The following is a 17,008-nucleotide window of genomic DNA, read 5'->3' as shown; positions in this document are numbered from 1 at the left end:
GCCAATCGGAAAAGCCGGGCATTAAGACGAGCCCTTGACGGCCCCTCCCCCTCGGCTTGAGGGCGCTTCGTGGGTTTGGTGTTTGTGGCCTCGTTTGCGTCTTCTGTCAGCGCCGGTGGCTACATCCGATGCCATCGGGTTCTTGTGAGGCCGAGCGTGAAAATGCGAAGCGAAGAGGCAAGGGCGAAACCGAGGCGAATCCAGGGGCACGCGGATAGGGCCCGGGCGCGAACGCAGAAGTGCCCGGAGGAGGAGGGGGGAGGAGCGCAGCGCCCTGGAGGTGCCGGAGACGGAATCGGGCCCCCAAGTCAGCGACCCCCGAGAGGCGGAGCGTCTCCTTGCGTTCCGTTCGGTAGTTGCTTGATGTGGAGGTGGTGGAGGAGCTGCGGCTGTGCCTGGCCCCAGATCGGACGCGGAGGAGCTCGAATGACAGTGCGGTGGGGACACGTCGGCTTCACTTCAACGACCCCCTTCTCCGGAGACCCTTCTCCCCTGTGGGGGATGACGGAAGCCGGGTAAGGCCCTTGGGGCCCGGTGTGGTGGGGACTCGGCCGCAGTGCGGGAGGGCAGGAGGGAGGGGACCGTGAGCCGGCGGCGGGGCTGTGGGGCACCGCGGAGGCTCGAGGGGCGCGAAGGCCTTGGAGCGAGGTCTCGTGCGTCGTGGGGAGGGTGTGAGGCTGCGGTGCTCCCCCCAGACCCGAAGTGGGGCGTCGTTCACTTCGGGTCTGAGGGCTGAGCCTACTGGGTGCCTTCGCCTTCCTGCTGAACACTGCAGTCCCGTTAAGGAAACAGAAATGTTTGTGCTTTTTGTTCAGTTTATTTTCATTTTCTCCCCCAGCAGGCGAGAGTGATTGCAACACTTCCAAGCCAGATTGCTTCTTTCCCCCCCTTTTTCTTTGCTTAGTCCAGGTTTCAGCCAAAAAGGTATTACTCACATTTGCTTTTTCATTACAATATGCTCCTATCTTGTTTGAACGAAATGAACAGCTTTTGTATATATATCTTTTGAAGTCACGTGGCCTAAGGATGGTTCTGAATTTGGGGAAAATTGATCCAAATCCAAATTGTGCAAAGGGTAGGACCCGGATTTAATTCACCTTCAGTTTGTTAGACTATTAGAAATTTTTCTAGTACTCAACCAATTAAGACCCCAAATAAGGCTAAGTAGAGATAAATAACAGTTTTCTATTATCTTTTTTTTTTTTTTAAGATTTTGTTTATTTGATAGGTCACAAGTAGACGGGAGTGGTGGGGGGGGTGCGTGGGAGCAGGCTCCCGGCCCAGCAGAGAGCCCGATGCAGGGCTAGAGCCCGATGCAGGGCTCGATCCCAAGACCCTGAGACCATGACCTGAGCCGAAGGCAGAGGCTTTAACCCACTGAGCCACCCAGGGGCCCCAGTTTTCTACTTAAGGAAAAAAATTTTGTCTCGGTTTTTTGGGTAACCTTTTTACTGAGATAAACCTCATATACCATACAATTAATCTATGTAAAATGTGTACAATCTAGTATATTCATGAGTTGAGCAACCATCACCACGGTCAGTTTTAGAACATTTTTATAACCACCCTCCTTCCCCAAAAAAGAAAACCCGTTCTCATTAACATTCACTTCCTCTGTCTCCCCTACCCGCAGTTATTGGAAACCACTGTTTTTTTCTGGTATAGATTTGCCTATACTGCAGATTTCATATGAATGGAATCCGAAACTTAATACATGGTCTTTGTGAGTGATTTCCTTTCACTTAGATTGTGTGTGTGTGTGTTTTTTTTTTAAAGATACTATTCATTTGACAGAGATCACAAGTAGGCAGAGAGGCAGGTGGGGGTGGAGGGGTGGGCAGGCTCCCTGCTGAGCAGAGAGCCCGGCAGGGGGCTTGATCCCAGGATCCCGAGATCCTGACCTGAGCTGAAGGCAGAGGCTCAACCCACTGAGCCACCCAGGCGCCTCTTGCTTAGAATGTTTTTAAGGTGCGTCCATGTTGAACAGTACTTAGTTTTTTTTTTAATTGCCAAAAGATGTTCCAGTGTATGGATATACTGCTGTGATTGTATTTATCCATTCACCACTTAAAACACATGGGTGGTTTCCATTGTGGGGGTTGTTGGGATAATTCTGCTGTGAACATTAGTGTACAACTTGGTGTTGGGACATACGTTTTCATGCTGAGTGTATATCTCAGGGTGGAATTGCTGGGTCGTATGCTGACTTAGTTCTAACCCTTGAGGAAATGCCAAACTTTTTCCAAAGTGGCTGGACTATTTTACATTCCCACTATCAGTGGATGAGGGTTCCATTTCCTCCATGTTCTTGTGGGTGTGAAGTGGTACTTCATTGTGGTAGTTGCCCAATTTTTAAGGACTTGGGGTTTGTAGGGAACCTGCTAGAGGATGCTCCTTGAGCGTAGAAACAGTGTCTAAGGTGAATTTGTCTTTACAATCTCTGACACGCAAATAGATAATGTATGTTTCTTCTATAACATCATACATGTTCATGAAAAATACCTCATGTTCAGAAAAATCGTGCATCTGAAAGAAGCCATACTTACAGGGGAAAAAAGAAGGTTAGCATTGACTACTCAAAATCTGTGCAATTTGGTAATCTCTGAAATAGTGATCAGTACCTGAGGAAGTGCTCCTGTGCCCTCCTCCCATCCCCTCAAAGGTAGCTTAAGTGGAGACTGCTGTACGTTATATTAGAACAGAAGAACGAGCCTGGTGGATGCTAGACATTGCAGAAAGGAAGTGGAGCTCTGAGTTCAAGTGGGCTGCTAAATGGTATAACCTGTTGAGCACCGGAGGGCAGGTGGAGGCTCTCGTTTTTTACTAATTTAGAGTTGAAAGTACCCCTGCTGCCAGTAAAGCATCACAGTCCAGAAGAAAAGAGGGCTTTTCTTTCTGCTTAATTGGATTTCAGATGTGGCCATTCTAGGAAAGATAAAACTGTGACACTCATAGTATTCTGAAGGCATTCTTGTAATTATTAATTACAAACGAGTTACTGAAAACTACAGTGCTGCAAAACAGATTTACTTTAATGGTGTAGACTGATTAAAAATTCATTTTATGGGAACCATGTGGGGTCACTGCCCTAGGTATTCTTAGTGTACTTCTTCTGGATAGGGAAACGTGCAGTCCTTTGTAAATGCGTAATTTTTTTTTGAGTTGTATTTATATACTTTATATTTAGTTGTAACTTTTACATTTTTGTTGCTATTTTACTGGTGACACTGAGGTTCTCAGTTTGATCATTTTATCTTTGCTTCCTTCAAAAACTTCATATCCAGTGATTAAACCTTTTCACTGCTGTTCACATAATGAACTGTTGTGATTATTGGATATGTAAATGAGGATATGTAAGCTGTATTAAAGATGTTACTGCAAAAGGCATTGACCATTTATGCAATGTAATTTAAAAGAAAATACTTCTTTTCAGGAATTAACATTCTTGGAGATGTTGGAAAAAGATTTCTGGGCCTTGCAAGATAATTACTCCACATATACAGGGGAGGTAGCATATCAGTATGTATCTTTGCTTTATTTACTTATTTGTTTATTAGGATTTTATTTATTTATTTAACAGAGACACAGTGGGAGAGGGAATACAAGCAGGGGGAGTGGGAGAGGGAGAAGCAGGCTTCCCACCGGGCAGGGGGCTTGATCCCAGGACTCTGGGATCATAACCCGTGCTGAAGGCAGACACTTAATGACTGCTGTCTGTTTTAAATAAATCCCCCTTCTGTTTTAAATGTACTAAGTGTTCCTGGAACAATAGTACTGAGTACTACTGGGTTGGGAATAGAGGATTGTCCAAGTAAAGATTTATGAGGGCTTTGGTAAAATATAATTTCCTGTTATAGAGTCTCATTGATTCGGTAGCTTGGGGGGGGGGTAATAAATAACAACTAATGGTTACTGAACCATTATATGTCAGGCATTGTGCTAAGCATGTGCTAAGCATTTTATATACACAGTTTTGGTTTTTATAAACACGTTTCTCACAAACATGAAACCAAATAGACTTTTTTTTTTTTTTTTTTAATTTGGGGGAGGAGCTGCTAGAGAATGCTCCTTGATTATAGAAGGAGAAGCCACCGCCCCCATCCCTCCTGCAGAGGGAGAAGCAGACACTCTGCTAAGCAAGGAGCCTGGAGGCGGAGCTCCATCCCAGGACCGAGAACCCGAAGGCAAAGGCTTTTTTTTTTCTTTTTTTTAATGTTCACATTCATTTTATTTATTTTTTTTTAAGATTTTTTATTTATTTATTGGACACAGAGAGAGAGAGAGAGTGATCACAAGTAGGCAGAGAGGCAGAGAGAGAGAGAGGGAAGCAGGCTCTCTGCTGAGTAGGGAACCCTATGCGGGGCTCGAACCCAGGACCCTGGGATCATGACCTGAGCCGAAGGCAGAGTTTAACCTGAAGGCAAAGCCTTAATGAACTGAACCACCTAGGTACCTTGAAAGCAAATAGACTTTTTGCTTTCTAGGACTGGTGTCTTCCTTATTAAACATCTACCCTTTTGTCAGATTCTTAACTAGTTCTAGAACCCTTAATGCTCTCATATATTAAAATGTATTTCTAGTTAACTGACATTTTTGATGAATTTTTCATCTTTTCAGTTCAGAGAGCCTTGGGGTTTTGCAATTATTGGTGGCCAACTATAAAAAACTGTTCTAAATCTGATCCTTTCCCCAAGGGTTCTGGGATTGAGCCCCTTGTTGGACTACCTGCTCAGTGGGAAGTCTGCTTCTCCCTCTTCCCCTGCTCCTGCTCTCTCTCCTTCTCACACTGCTCTCTCCTATGTGCTCTTTCTCCAACAAATAAATAAAATAAAATAAAAGATTTTATTTATTTTTGAGAGAGAAAGCATGTGAGCAAGTGGCAGGAAGTGGGGGAGGCAGAGGGAGAGGAAGAACTGAGCAGGGAGCCCAACACAGGGCTCTATCCCAGGACCCCAAGATCATGACCCAGGCCAAAATCAAGGAGTTGCCACCCAGGTACCCCCTACATTTTACTTTTTGAATATGGACTGTGGTCTTCTGTATTAATTATTTATTGCTATGTAAAAATTACCCAAAACTTAGTAGTTTACAACAGCAAATGCTTATCTTATAGCGGAGAGCGGGGAGACGTCAGTTTTCTTGATTCTCACTTGGCAAGTCTCAGTTCCTTGATGGCTCTTGGTTAAAGACTTCAGTTCTTCGCCGTGTGAACATAGGCTGCCTGAGTATCCCCGCAACGTGACGGCTGGCTTCCACCAGAGGCAGTGATCCGAGAGAGAAACGCCAAGACACCATGTAGGTGGGCACATACAGGAATGTGAATACCAAGGGTCAGGGAGTGTTGGGGATCCTCTTGGAGGTTGACTACCACACCTGTCTCTTTTTTTTTAATTGCTTCAGTTTATTGAGTCAAGAGTTTAGTATTTGACCTTCAGGTCAGATAATTAGAAGTATGAGAGTCTGGATCCAAATGAGCGCTCTCTTCTAAGGTGCACGGTTTCTTGCCGGGGAATATATCAGTTCCATAAATGATGCTATAGTCCTTTTCGAAGTTTTCTAGGGAGTGTATAAGAAAGCTCATTTTATAGCTAGAATACTCTACCATGATCATATATATTTTTGGGACCCATTTCCCCTTTCCCAGTTCTTCTAGGTGGAGGTGGTTGGAGAAGCTGGAAGTAGACTGTATATAGAAGTACCTGTGCTATTTTGCTTGCGGTGTACACTGACTTGGTGGAAATTCCTGTTTCAAGTTTTTCAAGGAATGTAGTCCACAAATACTTAAAAGCACTTATTCAAATACTTGACATAGGATGGAATGAAGGTACAAATATGCTGCAGCAGCTTTAAAGCAATTTGTCCTTTTCCTCAAAAGCTAGATATTTATCCACTATGGTGAGTATGCTTTTCTTTCTTTTCTTAAGTAGGCTCCATGCTGGGCCTGGGACCCTGAGATCAAGACCTGAGCTGAGAGATCAAGAGTCAGACACTTAAACCAAACCGACTGAACTGCCCAGGCGCCCCATACTTCCTTTCTTTCTGTTGCTCTGCTCCCTCCATGGTCTTCTGTCCCTCTTAATGAGCAAAATATAGACTTTACCAAGCAATCAGAATCCCCAATATTGGCAGAATTCTAATTAGGGCTCAAGATTTTAATCCCTTTATCACTGCTTGAAAGTTGTTTGTTAGGAGGGACAATTCTCCCCCCCTTTTTTTTTAAAGCTCACATGCTTCTAATGATTGGAGATACTGTCAAATAACAAAAAGCATTGCATATAAAACAAGATGTAACCAGTTTTGGAATGTATTTGTATTAAGCTATGATTATCCTTTCCTTGGCAAGCTAAATGTTGAGAATATATTTCTAAGTTAGCATAAGGTAATCTATGCAAAGTAGGTAAATAATACCCTTGAAATTATCTTTGGTGTGTGTTTTTTTCCCAGTCATAGTAAAATTGGAGGTCTTGTTTATGAGAATTCAGATTTATAGAAATGTGCATTTATTATGTGTTCTTTAAAAGGGGCTAAATCGTGAAAACCTTATGATTAAAGGTTAAGTTGAAAATAGGAAAAAAATAAAAATGTCCAATGATTAAACTTTTTCCACTGCTGTTCACATCATGATTTGTTGTGATTAATGTATGTGGATGAGGACATAATGGAAAAAGAAAATCGTAGTGGGAGAAAGAAAAGTATAGATGGGATGTAGTTTCTGTGTGTTGAATTACTTATTAATGTTTTCCCTTTTAGGAATGAAATTGAAGGGTGTTTCTCTTAAAGAACATCATTTTGTCAGATTCATCTGATAAATGTGAATGTTTATATAGAAGGTAAGAGGTTTATTAATTTGTTAGTTTTGACAAAATAACAAAATCAGATATCAGCTAACTGGATATTTGAGCATAATGTGGATATCATACTCAAATTTTTTTCCTTATTTCACCTTTGAAAAATAATACAATTTTCTAAGTCAGTAGATTTGATTGAGGATTGGCAATTGGGTGACTGGGATCAGGACTTTTAACCTTCATGATCATCTTTTCTCAAAAATAATAATGGAAGTCAGCCCCTGAAATTCTTGGAAATCATATATTGCACGGTTTAAATTTGCTGAACTTTTGGATGTTCTATAAATGATCTTTGATGTGCTAATGAATGACCATCCTGTAATTTAAGCTTTATTCAAGAACAATAGGTAGGTAGTCAAAAGCTGGAAATCTCAAATCTAATACCAGATTAATCTGTCAGGCATGTTGTCTTGGGGTGTTTCAAATCCGAGAAATACAAAGATAGAAAGGAGAAGAATGTTTGCAAATATTCAAAGTTGATTTACATACATTTTCTATTTCTACAAACACGAAAGTTGATGAAAAACTTTGTTTATATGCCTTAATGAAAAGATGTACAAAATAAGTGTATTCAGAAACAAAACTAAAACCTTAATGAGATGGATGCTGTTACAGGAGTAAACATGGTGTCTGCTGGATGGTACGGACTAAGTTGTAAACACACACAGTCTGGTGCCTTGTGATGACTATAAAGTTACACAGTCTGGACAACAGTAGATTTGTCCAGAATTTTACTCTTTTGCAAACCTCAACATTATTGAAATGAGGGAGGGGGCCTAAATTCTCAAAAGGATGTCTTTGGACTGTCTGCAAACCCTAATATGAAGAATTATGTATTACATTGTCTCCAAACATTTTTCTAGCTCCAGTGAGTAATTCAGTCTGGAACTAACATTCCTTTGAGAAAATCTTCAGTTTTTTATATTGATCTAGGGTTATGTTTGGCTAGTAGTTAAATTGGTTTAAAAGTTGACTATTTTGTGAACTAATACAAGTTTTTCTTTTTAGATACAGGTAGTCTTTACTTTGCACCGTACCCATATACATGAAGATCAGTTTTCACAGTTAAGTAACACCAATTCCCCTACAACGTGGTTGAAATTTCAGTTACTACAATAGTAACCAAATTGTTGCATAAGCTTTCCTGAAGCTCTTTATTCCACAAATGATTATATATATAAAAGATGGTCAGTAACCACTTATATCACTTCTTTCAGAAGTCTGTTGGTCAGTGATCATTGATTACTGAACATCTATCAGTTCACAAAGAGTAAAGCATGTAGTTGTGTTGCCTGTTTCCCAGTGATAAACTCCCCAACATTTTACAAAAATGGATCATCAAAAGAGGGAATTGGTCAACAAAGATGACAGGGCAGCAAAGAGACAAAAATTGGTAACACTGGAAGTGACATTGGACGTCATTAGAAGATTGGAAAATGGTGACAGAGTGAAGATGAGACCTGGGCTGACATGAGCCTGTAGTATGAACCATCTTTTAAAAGTTCAGTGAAACAAGAACTTTAGTTGCTTCAACATGTTTTAGTTTAAATTGTACTAGGAACAGAAAGCCATGTATGGTCGAAATGGAGTGTTTACTTCTACTTTCAACTGAGGGCTCTAATAAACAATACCAATCACTTTGGCTAGCATTCAAGCCAAAGTGTTGACGTTAGTTGCTGCACTGAAGGAAAATGGTAACTAAAAGGAGACTGAAAAAAAAAAAAAAAAACACATTTTACTGTCCATACAGGCTAGTTCCATCGCTTCCAGAGTCAGCATGAATTGATTAACGTTCTGCTATCTGGCGAAGCTGCAAGCTCAGACGAGGTTGCTACTGTGAAATTTGCACCATTATTCCAAGAGTCACAGGCAGTCCTTGCTTTGCCCAGTATAAGACTACTGTGTTTAAAAAAAAAAAAAAGACTACTGTGTAAAAACTTCACAGTGTTTGGCTGTAATGTAAAGGGAGTTCCTAGAAGATACAGATGACCGTGGGAATGTTGACACTCCTACCATTCAAGCAGCAGTTCTAGATACAGAACTGGAAGAATTTAGTGAAGGTGAACATCGTAATAAAGGAGAAAAGCATTTGTGTGTTGTAAAGGAAGAATACGTTTCAGAGCAAGTGATGTGGGTGAAAAAACCACATTAAAGGAGCTCTCAGATATTTCATGACATTGAATATGTAAGGAATTAAATTTTAGAAGCTGATCCAAACTCAAAAGAGTGACAGTTTGCCAAAGTGTAGAGAAGATGCTTGCTCCATGTTGTAAATTACATGAGAAAGCAAGCACTGTTCAAACTTCTCTTGAGACTTTCCTATAAATAAAATGCTTTAATTTTCAATGTTTCTGTTTTCAATACTTTTTATATTTATAACCAACATCAAGAAAGTTTATGATGTTTGGACAAATCTTGGGTTACAGAACAATCAAGATTATCAATCCCATAGATTGATTGCTTTGCCGTTTCAGTTTCACAGTCCACAGGAGAACTCCTGCATTTAAAAGCTAGGAACTCTGTATTTAGCCAGATATAAATAGGTTAAGCCTAGAAACAAATATACTTTACCTTTATGATCATCAGTTAAAGTCATACTGCCTTTGTGTGCTATTATGTTGAGGCTGTTAAATAAATTTATAATTCTGTATGTCTCATACTTTGATTTTGAATGTTGATCCATTTTAGGTAAAATCCTCTAATGGAATAGGTGTTGCAGACTTTTCCTGTAAAGGGCCATACAGTAAATACTTGAGCCTTTGCAGACTGTTAGGGTTTCTGTAGCAACTACTCAGCTTTGCCCATGTAGCATGCTACCAGACAATCACGAATCACTGAAAGTGGCTATGTTCCAGTCATGAGACTTCACGAAGGGCCTTGTTTACCTCACAGCCTACAAAAGGGGGTGGGGAGCAGGGAACTTTATAGCTCGACTTGTGCAACAGGAACATGTACATTAAATGATACCAAAGCATGTAACCACTGCTCGAATACTGGACTTTAGTGAAGCTGCTCAAATGAGCCCTTTCTCCACGCCAGTGTGCAGCTCCAGGTAGTAGGGAGTTCGGTATTTCCTGTTGACTCCAATGATGGGCCCCCTTTAAAGTCGGATTTTTTTTTAAGTCTAATTTTTTACAGGCTCCTCTAGATAAACGCAGCTGTAGGTAAAACTGGCCTTGTAGAACACCAGAGGTCAGCTACTGTAACCTAAGTAATCCCTTAAATCTGTTTGCGTCCTGGAAAAAGAAACTCGGCTTTTCAAATTAAAAGGTGTTCAAAAGAGTGCAGGGGGAGCGCACAAACCCTCCTCTCCAGTACGCAGAAGTGGAGGCGCTTTAGAGAAGGCCCGAGGGCTGATCCGTGTAACAGAACTGCTCTAGCAGTTGGGAGACCTGGTTCGGTCCGCGTTCGGACCGTCTACTAAGTGCTTTTCTTGTGACTTTACTTCGTTTGCTGCAAAACAGCTGAACTGCAAACGACTCGCAGGCAGCGCGCTCCGTAGGGGCCAGGGCCTGCGGCGGACCTCAGGTCTCCAACGGCACCGTGCGGTGCTAACCGGACCGCCGACTCCTCCGCGCCCCTGCGGAGCGACAGAGGAGCATGTCCGTAACAGACTATTCCTTCACCTGTCTGTCTTGTTCACGTCGGGAAGCACAGGCAGAGGGAGAAGCGGAGTCCCGCGGCCCGGCGAGCCCGATGGGTCCGCCCGGGGCCCGCGGCCCGCGCCATGCCGGCGCCCTCACAGCCGACTCCGACCAGGCCGTTCGGTTTGAAGGAAGTTCTCAAAGGGCGATACCCAGAACCAACCGTGACACCCTAAAAAGCCAGTCACCCTCGTTCCGGCCGTTAGGGCCCGCGGCCCGACCTCCGCTGCGCTGTCGCCGGGCTGCGCTCGTCCCCCGGCACTAACGCCACGTGGCGTCCCTGCGGGCCTCGGCCGCTCTCCGAAGAGACGGCTCCTCCCCGCAGCGCCCAGCTCGCCGCATCCTCGCCCAGCACGCCGCCCCTCACAGCCGGTCGCCAGCCCCGCAGGCCCGCAGGCCCCCGCCCCCTCACGCGCGCCCGGACTCGGCCTCCGCCCGCCGCCGCTCCCGGAAGTGAAGCGGCGGGCCGCGCGCCGGAGGGGGCGGGGCGGGGCGGGGCGTCGCTCCCGGAAGTGCGGCGGCGGGCTGCGCGCCGGAGTGGGCGGGGCGAGGCGTCGCTCCCGGAAGCGTCGGCCGGCGGCGGGGAGGGGCTGCGGCTGCCACGTTGGAGCGGAACGTGGAGGTGGCCCTGGGGCGGGAGGAGGGGCGGCGGCGAACGCTGGGGGAGTCCGACGGGCGTCGCGCGGACACGGGAGCCGGTCGCTGAGGGTCCCCGCCAGGTGTGTCCGTCTCTCTCCCCCACCCCCGGCCTTCGCCGGCCTTCGGGCCTTGCGGTAGAGGACAGGCGAGGGCGGGGAGCGCGGCGTCTGTCCCCGCCGATCCCCGCCAGCCTGCGGCCCGGTCTGTGGCGGCGACGCGCCCCTGCTCCTCGTTTCGGGCCCGTCGGGACATCGCCTGGCGTCGCGGCTGCCTCGGGGATCGCGGCGATCCGCATCCGCCGGCGTTTCCCCTGCGGAGCGGGCGCTCCCCGGGGCTTCGACGGGGTGTCCTGCCGCGGCGGGCACCTGGGGTCTGGGTTAGACGCCCGCACACCCTCGGGCACAAAGAGGTGCGGGCCCCAGCGGGAGGGAAGGGGGCGAACCCAGGATCACGCGGGTTGACTTCGTGGGGATTTCTGTTCGCATCCGAAGTGTTGCCGGGTTCGAAGGCTCGCGGGTGGCGAACTGCCGGCGCTGTCAGTCGCCGGGGCCGGCCTGCGCCTCGCGGAGAGTCGCCGAGTGTGGTCGGTCCTCCTCGGCAGTCGCCCTGAGGAGAGGGTGAACTGCAGGGTCGGTGCACAGCGAGCCGGGGGGGCAGGGGCGTGGGGGCGCCGCGGGCTTCGCGGGGAGCGCGGGCAGCTGCTTTGACGTCGGTCTCCGCGGCGGCGGCGGCGGGCGAGTCTCCGCCGCCGCCCCTTCCAGCCGTAGGTCCTGCGGTCTGGCTGTCGTTGTCGCCGCTCGCAGCTGCGTCCGGTCGAGAAGCAGAGGCCGGGGCTTCACCACCCGTGCCGGGTCTTCTGTGCTGACCGGTTGTCGGGCCAAGTCCGCTCGGGTGTCCGTGCTTCCCCCGGGCGCTCGGACGCGCTGCGGCGGGCCGGAGGCCTGCGAACGGGTGGGTGGCCGAGTGGTTTGTGGTTGGGAACTGACGTGACGTCAGAAGTTACTTCGGAAATGTGAGATCGGAGTGGCTTTGGAATTATACTGCTTAGTTTTCTATAAGCAGGTTCTTTCTGAAACGAATAACGCGATAACAGAGAAATTGGTAACTGTAAAGAGCAGTGATTCTTAACTTTATGAAATTCCACTCCCTGTTTCGGGTCTGTTGAAAGCATCGGATCACCTTCCTAGAAAAATGCACGCGCGCGCGCGCACAGACAGAATTTTCTACGTAATTTCATGAGGTTTACAGATGCCAAGTTAAAAATTCTTATCAAATGATATTATTAAATCGATTTTTACAGTGTTTTTAGAAATGTGGCATTCTTAGGTTAATTTCAGCTCAAAAGATTATTAATTAGATTCTGGGTAAGTATGACAGTTAGTTCTTTGATTTGGTTTTGGTTGAATGAGTTGAGCCTAGAACGTTGATAACACTAAATAAATCCTCTAGAACAAATGTGCCCATCCATAATAAGGTATTTGTCCACACAGATGGGCAAATACAGTGTTTTTACCAAACACAGTGCCAGGTAGGGATTGTTTGAGAGTAAGAGTTTCCAATTTTTTTTTTTTAAACTCTTCCAGTTTTTACTTTCTGAGGTAGGAGTCATCTCTGTATGTAGCAGTGTAAGTTTAGTATTTTTTAGACAGTGATACTGTTGGGTTTTAGTACTGCTTTACAGAATTACCAATTAAAAAATGAGCAGGAAGAAAAATGCTTCCACTTAATTGCATGCATTTAGCTACATGCATGTTGTGGGGAGAAACGGATGAAGAAATGAGTTCTAGTCGGGGACATATATTTTCTTCAGTAGATGTATTCTTTTCTTTGAAGGATTTATTTATTTATTAGAGAAAGAGCGAGTGTGCACACACACGCGCGTGTGCGAGCAGTGGGGGAGGCGCAGAGACAGAAGGAGAGAGAGAATCCCAAGCTGATTCCCCACTCAGCGTGGAGCCCGAGTGGGGCTTGATCTCAAGCGATCAAGACCTGAGCCAAAACCAAGAGTCAAAGGCTCAACTGACTGAGCCACCCAGGTGCCCCCTCAGTAAATGTATTCTTGAAGATTCATTGAGATTAACATTTTAAATTGTGCCTTTTGCAATAGCTGACATTACAAACATGTAATTACTATGGGCCAGGCACTGTTCTCAGCTCTCTATGTAATACCTCATTTAATTCTCACAGCCCTCCTTTTTTTCTTTAAGATTTTATTTATTTATTTGAGACAGAGTGAGAGCTAGAAAGCAAGAGAGTGATAGAGCATGAGCACACACATGAGGAGGGAGAAGCAGACTCCCAGTTGAGCAGGGAGCCTGATTCAGAGCTTGATCCCAGGACCCTGGGATCATGACCGACCAGAGCTGAAAGTGGACACTCAGCGGACCGAGCCATGCAGGCGCCCCTCACAGCAACCCTTCTGTGCGTACTTTTATTATACCTATTTTACCAGGTGGGTAGCCGAGACACACAGAGAGCATGTGAGAGCTAGGACAAGGAGCTGGAACTTGAACTGAGGGTATGGCTCCAGGCGTCATATCCTAAATTGCTGTGCCATTGATACTGTCTTATAGATGACATATGTGAACAGGCCACTGTCCTCACAATTTTCTTTTTGTATTATCAGAATGATTTTGTTCTGTGTAAAATAATCTTGAATGAAGTAAGTTTGTATAATGTGAATTCTAATCACATACGATATTGAAAAAATTGCACAAAGCTTTGGAAGCATGTCCCACTTGGGCAGTACACATGGTTGAATCTAAGCATTCTTCAGATTTTCAAGAAAATTAGTTACAACTAAAACATTTTTAAGAGAAGGAAATATGCAGGTGGTATTTCCATAGTATTCTTAGTGTTTTGAGAATGCTCGCAATGGATAATACTATGGTTCTCTTCTTTAATTAGATTCAGACCACATAAGGCAGTTCCAGGCCATTGTTGTAGTGATAAAAAAAACAAAACAAAACACAAAAATAGCTGGTATTGAAACCTTGTGTTCAGTACAAGTTAATAAATGCGGCCTCATCTAGTGGATCACTGAGTGCTACAGACAAGAAATAGACTTTTATAAATGTTTTGAATTCCCACTTAACCATTTTATGTACTTGTGAATGTCTCTTTCTTTTTCAGTAAATGTTACACATTAACTAAGTGTTCATGAATTAGGTAACCCTTGTTGTACCTTTGCTCTTAGACATATTGTAGTTATGTTCTGTGGGGTTTTTTTTAATAGATATAGCTGTTCTGTTTTCATTTTTAGAAATTATTTTAAAACATCTTCCAAAAGTCCCTTTTTTCCTCTAACAATACTTTCTCCTACTTTTTTAAGTAAGAAAAGTTACTTATTAAAGCCATTTTTCCCTTTAAACACTTAAGAATTTAAAAATTAAATGTTTCACTTGAAATAATTTTTCCAGCTCGTCTTTTTGTATTTCCCTAAGTATAAGCATTCAGAATCAAACAAGCAAAACTTTTTATGTACCTCACCCTGTACTAAGCAATTTCGATTCCAAAAAGGGTAAAAGTTGTAATATTTGATTGAAAAAATTACTTTCGGAGTTAATGAAACAAGATGACATATAAAACATTTGGTTAAAAAGGCAATGGGAAAATATGTAACAGTATGTACTAACAGAATGTTATAAAGTTTTATTAAGGTAGAGTAAGACACTTTATTATAAAATACTTGAAGTGGTACAGTTAAAAGACTATTTTGGTCATTGTGGATTAAATCATTAGGTTACTTTTCATGAAGGAACTGGACTTGAAGAAGCTGGGACTTAATAACAATTGGCTGAGAGGAAGAGAACATTTCATTTATAGAAAATAGGCCTCTTTTTCATTCTTAGAAAATTGAGATTTTCCCCTTTTTTTTCAGAATAGTCTTAGGAAACTAAATGTGTAGTTTTCTTGATTAATCTTATGATTGTAATAATTTCAAAAAGTAGTTAGCATATTAAAACCCATGCTAAGCTATGTGCTAGGCACTGTGTTTGGCCCTGCATAAAATACATCATCTCAGGGTGCCTGGGTGGCTCAGTCATTAAGCATCTGCCTTTGACTCCGGTCATGATCCCAGGGTCCTGGATTCAGCCCTCATCAGGCTCCCAGCTCAATGGGAGGCCTGCTTCTCCCTCTCCTACTCCACTTTCTTCTATTCTCTCTCTAGCTGTCTCTCTGTCAAATAAATAAAATCTTTAAAAAAAAAAAATTACAAAATAAATAAAAAATAAAAATACATTATCTCATTTAAACTTCATAACATCCCATGAGGTAGTCACTCTTATCCTCATTTTACAAATGGGGCCAGGGAGGTTAAACAGTGTGTTCAAGGTGTCCTAAGTAGCAGACCCAATATTCAGATAGAGCTTTGACTCCAGAGGCCCTACTGCTTTTAACCACAAGATTCAACCTCCTCAATCCACTTTGCCTAACCTAGTACAGTTTCTTCATCTCTCTTTTCTTTTTTTAAAGATTTTCTTTGTGTATTTGAGAGAGAGAGAGAGCACGAACAGGAGGAGGGGCAGAGGGAGAGGGAGAAGCAGACTCCCTGCGGGTGAGGCTCCGTCCCAGGATCCTAGGATCACGACCTGAGCAGAAGGCAGATGCTTAACCAACTGAACCACCCAGAGGGGCCATTTCTTCTCTTAATGTCCTCATGCATTCTAGCTGCTTTGTTATTATTTCTTCTAAATGTTAGTATGTCTCGTGATTAAAATTGAATACCTGAATTTGTTGGGGTAACAAGTAAGAGTGCAGACTCTGGAAGTAAACTTCTGAGTTCAGATCTTGGCTGTACCCCTTGCTAGCACATATGAATTATTTAATATTTCTGTGCTTTATTTTTATTATGTGTAAAATGCTCTCCAAGTATAAACAATTTGAACATGCAAGGCATAGGTCATATTGTTAGTCTAAGGCCCTCTTAGGGAAACTATTGGAACATGAACTTCATCTCTAGAGATGAGTGAGAAAGCCGGCAAAAGTACTTTTGGAGAGCATTATATATATTTAACTATAGACCTGAGACTAAAATGAAAATGGGTATAAGGAAAAAAGAATAAAATCTGTATGCTAAATATCTGATAATGTAGGAATTGGTTATAAAACTTTAAAAAGATTAAGAGAAGTGGGAAGTAGGAAAAAATTGGTGGTAAAATAATTTTATGGAGCACCTCATCTGTAATGGCTGGGATAGCCTTTAAAGCGGACAAATCAGTTGGTAGAAGTATAAACATTCAACAGTACAAAGGTAAACACTAAAAAAGATAATACTATTGACTATAACTGTGTAGTACAAGAAGGGAAGTAAGATTAAGTGAGCTACTTTCATTAGTGCTTACAGTAATTACTGTGCAAAGAAACAGGATTAATGGTACTAAATAAAATTATTTGCAATTATAAAGATAGAACCAGAAATACATATTAGAACAAAAATACAAGTCATACTAATTATCAGAAAAATTATAAATACACAAATAGGGACAATGGGGAAAGTTTTTAAATTATAAAACCAAATAAAATAGCAAAATAATGTAGAACTAAGAACAACCATATCTGTCAGATCATGAGACACTTTTATGTTGGTAAATTGTGTGTGGTCTTACTAGCTAATATATTAAAAAATTTTCACATGGGATCACCAGGCAAAATCTAATTCTATTTATTTATGTATTTATTTTGCTGTATGTAAGGCAGCCAGTGAAAAAATGGTTCAAAGGTTGAAAAGGGCAAATATATATACATAAAGGCACATAAAAAGTAAGCTAAGGTATTGTTCTTAATATGAGACAAAGTGGAATTCAGGCCCAAAGGCTTCCTTAAGATGAAGAAGAATACAAAGTTAAAATGTGTATTTGACAGTGAACATTTAAC

The 17,008-nt window shown here is 43.2% G+C and overlaps 1 protein-coding gene and 1 long non-coding RNA gene across 16 annotated transcripts in view; both read left to right on the top strand.

Moving 5' to 3' along the window:
- The first annotated feature begins 51 nt into the window (after window positions 1-51).
- Window positions 52-9,505, top strand: LOC308339240. The gene is made up of 6 exons (XR_013966481.1): window positions 52-515; window positions 3,434-3,519; window positions 5,114-5,295; window positions 5,645-5,895; window positions 6,751-6,830; window positions 7,857-9,505. It is a non-coding gene; the product is annotated as an uncharacterized lncRNA (long non-coding RNA).
- A 1,585-nt stretch (window positions 9,506-11,090) lies between these two features.
- The window catches only part of SEC31A (SEC31 homolog A, COPII coat complex component), a 79,714-nt gene continuing 73,796 nt past the window's right edge, over window positions 11,091-17,008 (top strand). For all 15 annotated transcript variants that reach the window (XM_080796416.1, XM_080796414.1, XM_080796413.1 and 12 more), the window contains exon 1: window positions 11,091-11,211. The gene's annotated coding sequence lies outside the window, so the exon portion shown is untranslated. The remainder of the gene's footprint in view (window positions 11,212-17,008) is intronic.

The sequence above is a fragment of the Martes martes genome, assembly GCF_963455335.1.
Source record: "Martes martes genome assembly, chromosome: 2".
In the NCBI taxonomy this organism is placed as follows: domain Eukaryota; kingdom Metazoa; phylum Chordata; class Mammalia; order Carnivora; family Mustelidae; genus Martes; species Martes martes.
This window is presented reverse-complemented; position numbering and strand designations above follow the sequence as displayed.